The following is a 12,201-nucleotide window of genomic DNA, read 5'->3' on the forward strand; positions in this document are numbered from 1 at the left end:
TTAATTGAGAGATATAAGTAATTTTGTAAATGAAAACTGCCTTCCATAATGTTCTTTTGACTAATTGATGGTGTTGTTTATTGCTACATCAAAAAAATTCAAGTGCCACATTTTCCCTTTTAAGTTTTTGATGCTTCTTACATAGAGCTGTATCTTGACATATATTTACAATGTTACAACAGTAATATTTAATGGAAATATTAAGTACAGATCATGTGAATAGTTAAAATATCCTTCTAAAAACTATTAAGCACTAGATGCAATAATATCTTTAAATATTTATTGTTAGAAAACTTTTATGTTTCACGAATAGTATAGATATTAAATTACTTGCTGCACATTACTCTGTCACTTTAGATAATTTCCCAAACTAGACTTTCTAATTATCACAGTATTTTGAATTTACCTAGTAGATTTTGTTTTTAATGTGTGATAGATAGTCTTCAAATTTAATAACGAATAATTTCACATTATTATACAAGACTTAAGACAATCTGGTTCATATTAATATAGCTCACAAAAGAAGTATGTAATTGTTTTATTCTAAAGTGAAGGATGAAGGATATTGTAAGCATTATCTTCTCATTTTTATTTCAGTTCTATGAAAAACAATTGATGCACTATGAGGTATCTACATTTATCTATCTATCTATCTATCTATCTATCTATCTATCTATCTATCTATCTATCTATCTATCATCTATCTATCTATCTATCTATCTATCTATCTATCTATCTATCTATCTATCTATCTTTCACTCCATATTTTATTCCATACCGCCGTCCACCCTCTGACTGTTCCCCATCCCATACCTCCTCCGCACCGCCTGTCTCCATATGGATGTCCCTGCCGCCCACCCCACCTGACCTCTAAACTCCCTGTGGCCTCCAGACTCTTGAGGTGCTTCATCTCTGAATGAACACAGACCTGGAAGTCCTCTACTGTATGTGTGTTGGGGGTCTCATATCAGTTGGAGCATGCTGCTTGTTTGGTGGTCCAGTGTTTGAGAGATCTCGGGGGTCCAGGTTAATTGAGACTGCTGGTCCTCCTAAAGGGTTGCCCTTCTTCTCAGCTTCTTTCAGCCTTCCCTAATTCAACAACAGCGGTCAGCTGCTTCTGTCTATTGGTTGGGTGCAAATATCCACATCTGGCTCTTTCAGCTGCTTGCTGGGTCTTTCAGAGGGTGGCCATGCTAGGTCCCTTTTTGTGAGCGCTCCATAGCTTCAGTAATAGTGTCAGGTCTTGGGACCTCCCCTTGAGTTAGATCCCATTTTGGGCCTATTATTGGACCTTCTTTTCCTCAGGATCCTCTCCATTTCCATCCCTATAATTCTTTCAGACAGGAACAATTATGGGTCAGAGATGTGACTGTGGCATGGCCCGCCTCTCCCTCATTTGATGCCCTGTCTTCCTGCTGGAGGTGGGCTCTATAAGTTCCCTCTCCCTAATGTTGGGCATTTCATCTAAGACTCCTCCCTTTGAGTCCTGAGAGTCTCTCACCTTCCAGGTCTCTGGTACATTCTGAAGGGTCCCCCCCCCAACTTTCTATCTCTGGAGGTTGCCTGTTTCCATTCTTTCTGCTGGCCCTCAGGGCTTCAGTCCTTTTTTGTCACCCAGATCATGCTCCCCTCCCTCCAATCCCATTTCCCTCCCAGGCTCCTGCCTCCTTCCCCCCTTGTGATTGCGTTTTTCTCCCTCCCAAATGGGACTGAGGTGTCCTCACTTGGACACTTAAGCTTGTTGACCTTTTTGAGTTCTTTGGACTGTATCTTGGGTATTCCTCTGGGGGTTTTTTGTTTTTGTTTGTTTGTTTGTTTGTTTTTGTTTGTTTGTTTTCTACTATCCTCTTATTTGTCAATACATACCATGCATGTATGCATGTCCTTTAGGGTCTGAGTTACCTCACTCAGGATGATATTTTCTAGTTCCATCCATTTGCCTGCAAAACTCAGGATGTCCTCATTCTTAATAGCTGTGTAGTAATCCATCGTGTAAATGAACCACATTTTCTGTATCCATTCTTCTTTTGTGGGATGCTTGGGTTGTTTCCAGCTTCTGGCTATCACAACTAAGGCTGATAGATTCTTCTGTTGACCTCAACAAATGACAACAATGTTGACATTTTTTTTCTCCTTTAAGGGGGATAAATTGTTGCTTTGAGAAGCTTTTTCCTTTATCTTTTCCTTTATCTTTCCTTTTCAATTTGAAGCCTTGCTGTGGACAATTTACCTCAACAATGGCAGCTGTGGTCCTACTGTATGAATATTCCTTATACTCAAGTGGAAGTGATGCACACATATATGTGATATTTATTAGCAAGCATCAGGAACAGAATATGTCAGGTTACAACTGGTTTTAAAAGAAGCATTGCCTAAGTTGTTTATTCTATTTTTAATGCCATGCTACAGCTCTAATTTTATGAGATTACTAGCCATCTAAAGGGACAAGCACAAAGGCCTAGAAGAAAAAAAATCAATATTTCATTAATTAGAGTCATAAACACACACTTTGGATAGTGGTTCAAGTAAGCTATACACAAATTTAATGTTTTTTACCCTGTAATTTATATCCAGTTTCCAAATCTAGATACTTATGTTTGTTCCTTCAACTTACCTTTCATTAAAAAAACACAATGTATTTCACAGTAACTTTTCTTTTGTTTCTGACAGTTAATTAAAAGTTTATTAAAATTTGCTATTAAGCTTAACTGGGATTAATTTGATTTGTATAATTTTATAAGTTAGAATTACCAATTAAAATTATAAACATCTTGAGGAAACTGATATATTAGTGGCTTTTGGTATATTCAGCCTATCTTGTTATCTCCAGGGAAATTCAGTTTTCAGAAACTATCCATCAACTAGCAGACAGATAATATATGTCAACTCTTATATAGTAGTGTGTTATATATTTGTTTGTAAATTTCATCAAAGTATTGTAATGAGAGATCCTTAATTTTAGGTAATATGTTATTGTTACTATGCATAAAGATGTCTATCACAACATTTTAAATTTCAGAGACTAAACAAAGATACACTAAAAGAATTTAAAATGGATTTTGACAGAATTTTATTAATATGGTGCCTGGTTTTGATTTGGCAAGTTTAGGAGGTTCAAATTACTATCGTTATTCTAAAGATTATAGTACAATTTTAATAATCTCAAAAAGAATGACTATTTAAATTTTTTATTTTACTGATTTGTCTATATTCATTTCTTTGTTTTTGTTCTTTGGAGGGATCTTGATGTGAATGTAAGAATGGCCCTGACATCTAATCCTCCTGTCTTCATCTTTCCAGCTCTGCAATTAGCAGCACATGCCTTCAGACCTAGGGGTGAGGGAATATTCAATTAGAGATTTCAAGTTCTGCTGTCATGATATTTATCTAGGATCTTCCATGTTGTATTCTTTCATAAAAATATCAGTAAGATATTATATTAGAGACATTCAGTACAACTGAAGCTTTTCCACTTTCAGCAGTCACCTATTAATGCATCAGAGTAGCTAAAGATAGAAATAGAGGATTAATATCCTGCTGAGTTTTATCTCTATGCACTCATTGACTTCTAATCTTTTCTAAGCCTATTACAAACTACTTTCGGTTTCTGCAGACAGCATAGAACCTGAACTAATAGCAGTGAGGTATAGACTTTGATTTAGATTCACTTCTACTATTTCTTCATAAGCACATTTTATTCTTTGCATGTTTCATGTATTTATTCAATGTCTATTAGCCATAACTGTTCATCATGATCTTCCTTCAATTCTTACTTCCACTTGTCCCATTTCCCTCCCAACTTTAGCCCTTTTGCAATTTTTCTGATTTGTTTTACAAAATCTCTGAGTCAAGTCAGTGGTTTCCAAATATGTATGGGTATGTGACCCTGCAATCTGCGATGAACAAGTTGTTATCTGCTATTTCTCCAAAGGAGAGCCACCTGACTACCAGTAACTATATTTTATTTCTACAACTTTCATTAAATTATATCATCATGTTTTTCTATTCTTTTTGTTACAGTTTCATTGCTTAATTGGGTATTTTCTTTATTTATATTCAAATGTTATCCCCTTTCCCAATTTCCCTCCCTCCTGAAACACCCTATCATATCATCTCTCTCTATTCTTCTATGAAGGTGTTCCTCCACCCTCCCACCCACTCCCACCTCCCTGCCCTCAATTTCCCTATACTGGAGCATCTATTGAGCCTTCATAGGACCAAGGACTTCTCCTCCCATTGATGCATGACAAGGCCATCCTCTGCTACATATGCAGCCGGAGCCATGTATATTCCATTGTTGATGACTTATTCACTGGGAGTTCTGGGGTGGGGGGTGTCTGGTTGGTTGATATTGTTGTTCTTCCTACGGGGTTGCAACCCCCTTCAACTCTTTCAGTCCTTTCTTTAACTCCTCTATTGGGGACCCGGTGCTCAGACCAACGGCTGGCTTTGAGCATTCACCTCTGTTTTACACTTTAAAAATTCATTGCTTTGGGACAAACTATCACCACTTATCCTAAAAGGTATCATGTGAGTCTTTCAGATACTTTTATTTATTTTATTTCACATGTGTATTTAATGTATCTTATCAGTATTTATCCCTAAGTTTGCTCTCCCCTGACATCCCCTAACATGTCACCTCCCACCCTCATGTTCTCTCTGTTTCTATCTGTATTTATATGTGTCTGATTCTCTCTGTCTCTGTCTGTGTCTCTGTCTTCTTGTCTTTCTACTATCTGTCTTTGTGTCATCCCCCCCCCCCTTATAACTCTAATTACACCTGCTGGGATTTACCATTCTGTTTATCCTCTCTTTTCTATATTCCATGAGCTTTGGGGATCACATTGAAAGTGTGTATATAACTTCCATTGCTCAGTATGTATTGATGAGAAAAGTAGAATACATTATTTTAAGAAATTTCTCTTTTTTTATTTATTTTCTTAATAAAAAGAAAAAGACAACTCCTTTAAATTGCCTTCAGAATTACCTGACCTAACTAATCTTATCATATGATTAAACATAATCTTGTTATAGAATAGTACCAAATAATAAGCAGAACATATTGATTTTGTTTTAATCAACAAAAAAATCATGATTTTGCTTAGATTTATGGAAACTTGAAACATCTGGAATCACTTGGGAAGGGGGATTCTTAATTTGAGAAAGTGCTTCAGTAAGATGTGCTTGTTGGCAATTATCTGCTGCATTTTATTTATTAATGATTGAAATCCGCATGTTAACCTGACATTGGGCAGTGCCACACCTGTGCAGATAGTCCTTGCTATTGTAAGAATACGGGCTGAGGAAACAAACCAGAAAGGAGCACTCCTCCATGGTCTCTATTTGTTCATGCCTCTAGGATCCTGCCTCAAGTTTCTGACCTTACTCTCCTCAATGATGGACTGTAATCTGCTAGACAAATAAATTCTTTCACGCCCAAGTTGCATTTGGTCACAAAATTTTATCACAGCAATAGAAATTCTACCAAAGACAAAACACTGTAGCAGGTTCATGGAATATTGCTGCAACACAAATTTTTTTTTCAAGGTTCAAACACTTTACTTGCAAACAGGCTTAGAGTACCTTACACACTAGGTGTCTATCCTATAGAAAGTGGACATACATATACACATTTGTTCACAAACACATATATGAAAAGCATGCCCATAAAAGACACAAATTGACAATAAGCCCAACCATCTATACACCTAAAATCTGCCACATACCCCAGACTTTACTGTGGATTTATTTATTTATTTATTTATTTATTTATTTATTTATTTATTTATTTATTTATTTATGGTATTTATTTCATTTACATTTCCAATGCTATCCCAAAAGTCCCCCACACACTTCCCCACCCACCCACTTCCACTTCTTGGCCCTGGCGTTCCCCTGTACTGAGGCATATAAAGTTTGCACAACCAATGGGCCTCTCTTTCCACTGATGGCCAACTAGGCCATCTTCTGTTCCCAGAAGGTGCCTGGATGCCTACACAGACTAGTCTCTGTGAAATCCTGGAACCAAGATGTCTCACACAGATGCTCAGGCAACTCCCTCCCAGGCTGGGTGGATACCTCTCTTCTGGCAGGGAAGGTGCCTGGATGTATGGAGCCCTAAACAGGGACTGTCTCGGGAAATCTGTGGCTCCCGCCTGTCCCAGAAGCTGTTAGCTTCTGTAGTCCACACTCTCACCTGTGCAGACTAGTTTTGGTGGAATCCAGGAACCAAGATGTGCTATACACAATTTGGGGATAATTGTGGAACCATTTTGTGATTTGGGGCTTAAAAGCCATTGAGTATTCAAGCATAATGAAGTTAGAATATAACAAGGGGAACATTGCAGATGGTGGAACCATGGCTCATGAAATTTCAGGGAATGGTTTTAAAAGTCCTTTAAATACTCTAGGAGAACTGTAGGTATGCTATTTTGTATTAAGGATCTATGGTGTCCTGTAAACTAGAGCTGAAGAATCACTTATATTAACACAAAACAAACATCAGTGGGGAAAAATATTCTGAGAAGTGCTTCTTCAAGGTTAGTACATAAAGTTTGGTCTACAGATTTCTAAAGCTGTACAACCCAACTTAATAATGTATTAGGGTTTCCCAGGTGGTTTTGAAATCATAAAGGTTTTATGGGTAGTAGATGAAGCTTGATACTGTGAAAGGACAGAAGAAGACATTAGTTAAGGTTCAGCTTCATTTGCAATAGGAATCTCATGATTGAAGAGCCCACTTTTCAAGGATTACAAAAAATCTCTGGTGGAATCACCATGCCTGACCTCCAAGTAGCTGTACCACAGAGCAATTGTGATAAAAACTGCATGGTACTGGTATAGCGAAAGACGAGTAGACCAATGGAATAGAATTGAAGACCCAGAAATGAACCCACATACATATGATAATTTGATCTTTGACAAGGGAGCTAAAACCATCCAGTGGAAAAAAGACAACATTTTCAACAAATGGTACTGACACAACTGGTGGTTATCATGTAGAAGAATGCAAATAGATCCATTCTTATCTCCTTGTACTAAGGTCAAGTCTAAGTGGATCAAGGAACTTCACATAAAACCAGAGACACTGAAACTTATAGAGGAGAAAGTGGGGAAAAGCCTCAAAGATATGGGCACAGGGGAAAAATTCCTGAATAGAACAGCAATGGCTTGTGCTGTAAGATCGAGAATTGACAAATGGGACCTCATAAAATTGCAAAGCTTCTGCAAGGCAAAAGACACCGTCAATAAGATAAAAAGGCAACAAACAGATTGGGAAAGGATCTTTACCTATCCTAAATCAGATAGGGGACTAACATCCAATATATATAAAGAACTCAAGAAGGTGGACTCCAGAAAATCAAATAACCCCATTAAAAATGGGGCTCAGAGCTAAACAAAGAATTCTCACCTGAGGAATACCCAATGGCTGAGAAGCATCTAAAAGAAAAGTTCAATATCCTTAATCATCAGGGAAATGAAAATCAAAACAACACTGAGATTCTACCTCACACCAGACAGAATGGCTAAGATCAAAAATTCAGGTGACAGCAGATGCTGGCGAGGATGTGGAGAAAGAGGAACACTCCTCCATTGTTGGTGGGATTGCAAGCTTGTACAACCACTCTGGAAATCATTCTGGTGGTTCCTCAGAAAATTGGACATAGTACTACCGGAGGATCCAGCAATACCTCTCCTGGGCATATATTCAGAAGATGTTCCAACTGGTAAGAAGGACACAAGCTCCACTATGTTCATAGCAGCCTTATTTATAATAGCCAGAAGCTGGAAAGAACCCAGATGCCCCTCAACAGAGGAAGGATATGGAAAATATGGTTCATTTACACAAAGGAGTACTACTCAGCTATTAAAAAGAATGAATTTATGAAATTTTTAAGCAAATGGATGGACCTGGGGGGGCATCATCCTGAGTGAGGTAACTCAATCACAAAAGAACTCACACAATATGTACTCACTGATAAGTGGATATTAGCCCAGAAACTTAGAATACCCAAGATGTAAGTTACAATTTGCAAAACACATGAAACTCAAGAAGAACGAAGATCAAAGTGTGGGCACTTTGCCCCTTCTTAGAATTGGGAACTAGATACCCATGGAAGGAGTTACAGAGACAAAGTTTGGAGCTGAGATGAAAGGATGGACCAACTAGAGACTGCCATATCCTGGGATCCATGGCATAATCAGCCTCCAAACGCTGACACCATTGCATACACTAACAAGATGTTGTTGAGAGGACCCAGATATAGCTGTCTCTTGTGAGACCATGCCGGGGCCTAGCAAACACAGAAGTGAATGCTCACAGTCAGCTATTGGATGGATCAAAGGGCCCCCGATGGAGGAGCTAGAGAAAGTACCCAAGGAGCTAAAGGGATCTGCAACCCTATAGGTGGAACAACAATATGAACTAACTAGTACCCCCCGGAGCTTGTGTCTCTAGCTGCATATGTATCAGAAGATGGCCTAGTCGGCCATCAGTGGAAAGAGAGGCCCATTGGTCATGCAAACTTTATATGTCTCAGTACAGGGGAATGCCAGGGCCAAGAAGTGGGAATGGGTTGGTGGGGGAATGGGTGGGGGAGCGTGTTGGGGACTTTTGGGATAGCATTGGAAATTTAAATGAAATATATACCTAATTAAAAAAATAAAAAATAAAATCTATGAATAAAAAAAGAAAAAAGAAAAAGAAATAAGTCGAAGCTTGGTGCCATGCAGCAGGGTTAGAATCCCTGAGGTGAGACTAGGAATGGCTACGGTGAAGGTACAGACTAATTGCAGTTGAAAGCATGGCATTTTGGAGATGCTAGGGCATGGGATGGCCAGTAAGGAGAGCAGCACTTGTGGAATGGAGTTGGCCTGGGATGAGGAGACAAGATGTATGAAGTTCAGATGACAGAAAACGGGAAATGGAACTGCTAAGTCCTTTGGAACCTGGATGGTCATCAGGGAGTCGTACGTGTCAAGCACTGTGCTTTTTATGTTGCTGAATTTTTGTTTTACTTTGATTTGATTTTTAACTATGCCTCAATTCTTCTTTCTTGGAGTGTGTGTATGTTTATTTGTTGGCAAGCGTGCATGTGCATATGCATGCATTCATGGGTTAAGCAAGCCATATGGAGCAAGTTAGCAAGCAACATGCTTCAAATTTCTTTATTTCAGTTTCTGCCTTCAGGTTTCTACGATTGATTCCTCTCAATGATTTATTGCATTTGGCCAGGTGAAACTCTTCTTACGTATTCTGCTTTTGGTCATAGTAGTTTTATTACACTTTAGAAAGTTTATTGCTGATTAGGGATATTAATAATTCAGAATTCACTGTTGTGGTTTCTACTTTTTCAGTTAGCACAAACTAGAAAGCTTGACAATACAATTTTGAGTGGAGAAGGAGGCATAGATTGTCAGATGGTGTTCATTGCTGAGAGCACAATGATCAACCCCTCATCTCCCTCAACAATTTTTTGTTTTATTTTTGTTTTTAAATTTATATTTTAAATAAGGAAACTATGAATACACAAATGAGGTCTAAATACCAGCTGTTTCTTCTCAAAGGATTGAAGGAGGTAGCATAATAAAAGAAGTAAAAAAAGAAAAGGAAACAGTTAATGTTTTACTCAGTATTAAACTGAGTAGTAAATTGTCATTGGCTTTGTTCTGCATTTATTTTTATTGTGACATTTTGTTTGTATTAAATATTATATAATAAAAGCATTCACAGGCTTTCTTAGACTATATGTATATGTTTCTTAAGCTTGTATTTAGAAACACTGTTGTGGGTTTTATGTAAAAGCTGAGACCGTAAGCCAAAAATCTCTAGCTATAAATAAGTCTTTAAGTAAATATCTATTTAAGAAATCAGGAATCAGAAAATACTGTGAATCTATTAATATTCAGACTTCTTTATTAGCAACATAGAAACAACAAATGATGTAACACCATGGCTTGTGAGAAACACAAAATGTTTGTGTCAACTTATGAAAGAATCTAATTAGCTCTTGGGATTTAAGAACAAGAGCAAACAAAAGCTCTTGATCATGAAGAACATTTGAGTATAGGAGATGGAGAGTGAAAAAACAGCCTTGGCGAAGAGGTAAAGCAAAGCATTTTGAAGTGGTTGAATAGACAAGGATGTGAGGTTCAATGATGCCTCAAGTTAACCATAGAGAAACCATGGGGTAAAGTATATGCCTCAATCTCTGCTATGTTTGATGACAACTCACATTCCTAAGGCTACTCAGTTCCAGGACAAGTGAAAAGTTGGTATTGTCCAAATCCAAATATTATCAAAAGGAAATTGTTAGAAATAAAATGTATAGAACACAAGGAAGAATCTATTTGAATTTGATTTTTATTAAGTCAAAGTTTAGCCAGGCATTGTGGCACATTCCTTAAATCCTATCACTAGTGAGGCAGAGGCAGGCATACCTCTGAGTTCAAGTCTGGACTGGTCTACAAAGAGAGGACAGCCAGGCCTAAGAGACAAATTCTCTCCTGATAAAAATCAAGCAAGCAAACAAGCAAAACGACAAAGCTTGTTATATTAGAGATAATCTGCTAGATTTTAAGAAACCAGGGGAAAATATTTTCTAAAATGTCACTTGAAGGAAAGATCACCTTTACTTCTGTTTATAGACAAAATAGTCATGGTTAACTACGTAAAAGGAGTATACTTTGTTTGCATCTCAGTTTCAGAGTGATTTGTCCATAATTACTTGTCCCTTGTACTTGGTCAGAATATAGAGAGGAAGGAACAGGTAGGGAAGGATGATGTTCACCTCACAGGGCACAGAAAGCAGACAGGGCTCAAGGAAATAACTTTGGGTAAAATTCAGTCCTCCATATGGCCCATTGAGACATCCTTTCTTTAGATAGTTCCCATGCTCTAAAGTTCCCACAATCTCTCAAAATAACATGACTATAATATTTTGTATATGCTCGGCCCAGAGAGTGGCACTATTAGAAAGGTGTGGCCCTGTTGGAGAAGGTGTGTCACAGTGGGTAGGCACTTTAAGATCCTCATCCTAGCGACCTGGAAGCAGTATTTTGCTAGTAGCCTTCAGATGAAGATATAGAACTCTCATCTTCTTCTGCACCAATCCTGCCTGGATGCTGCCATGTTCCTGCCTTCATCAAGGCCATTATCATCTAATGGACTAAAATTCCAAACCTGTAAGCCAGCCCCAGTTAAATGTTGTCCTTAGGAGAGTTACCTTGGTCATCGTGTCTGTTCACATTAGTAAAACCCTAACTAAGGCAACGAAAAAACTGAGCATCAATCATTCAGTATTTGAGCCTCTAGGGAATATTTCATATCCAAACTGCAAAGAAGATTTCAAGGAATTTACGAGACAAATATAATTGTCAGGAAAAAAAAACCTGTCTGTCTGTCACACTGAGAAAAAAATTGAATAAACTCCTTAGTAATTCAGTATGTAACATATTACAATAGCAGTTTTCTTTTCATAGATATGTAAATCCTTCTTTATTTTTTTATGGTTAACATAAGTGGAATATGTGTGTGCCTCCATGGTAAATAATTTGCAATAGCAAGTCAAAGAAAGATAGTACTAGCTGTCTCAATATATCACTTGTTCAATTTGACCAAGGAGTGGGATGCACAGACCATAGATGGCAATAGACTGAGAGATTCTGTAATAGAGGTGACGAATACAGATTCGTTTTCTAATTTTTTTTGGCATTTAAGAAGGATTGATTGGGTTTCAGTTGCAGTGTACTCTGAGCTACTTAAGTTGGGAAGTGTGGCGAAGAAGATTTACTATGACAAAGCTGAAATCTCTGGAAGGGATTGAACTCCTGAGGTCAGTCTGATCATTTGTTAGCTATTCTCATTTCAAGCTTCCTGAAAGTCTGGTTGCCTTGCAGTGAAAATAATGTTACATTATATTTCAGAGCCATAATAACCTGCTTTATTCTTTTTTGCCACAGAGTAGCTATTTGACTAAGGGACAATGACTGTGGGTGTAAAGTGAATAAGTAAATGAAATAAAAGAAACAAAATAAAAAATGTATTTTCATATTAAGTTGAATAGGTAGTTATTGCAAAAACATTCTGTCCTTTACCTCAGTGAGCTCAGCTGTTTGTTTCTAAGCTAAAGGTGCTTATGGAGATCAGATCTTTTCCATTCCTCTATCCTTCTGGCTTCCTGAATTCTCCATTTGCTGACA

This window comes from Mus caroli, unplaced genomic scaffold, assembly GCF_978045245.1.
Source record: "Mus caroli unplaced genomic scaffold, Mus_caroli_1 scaffold_12, whole genome shotgun sequence".
Lineage (NCBI taxonomy): Eukaryota > Metazoa > Chordata > Mammalia > Rodentia > Muridae > Mus > Mus caroli.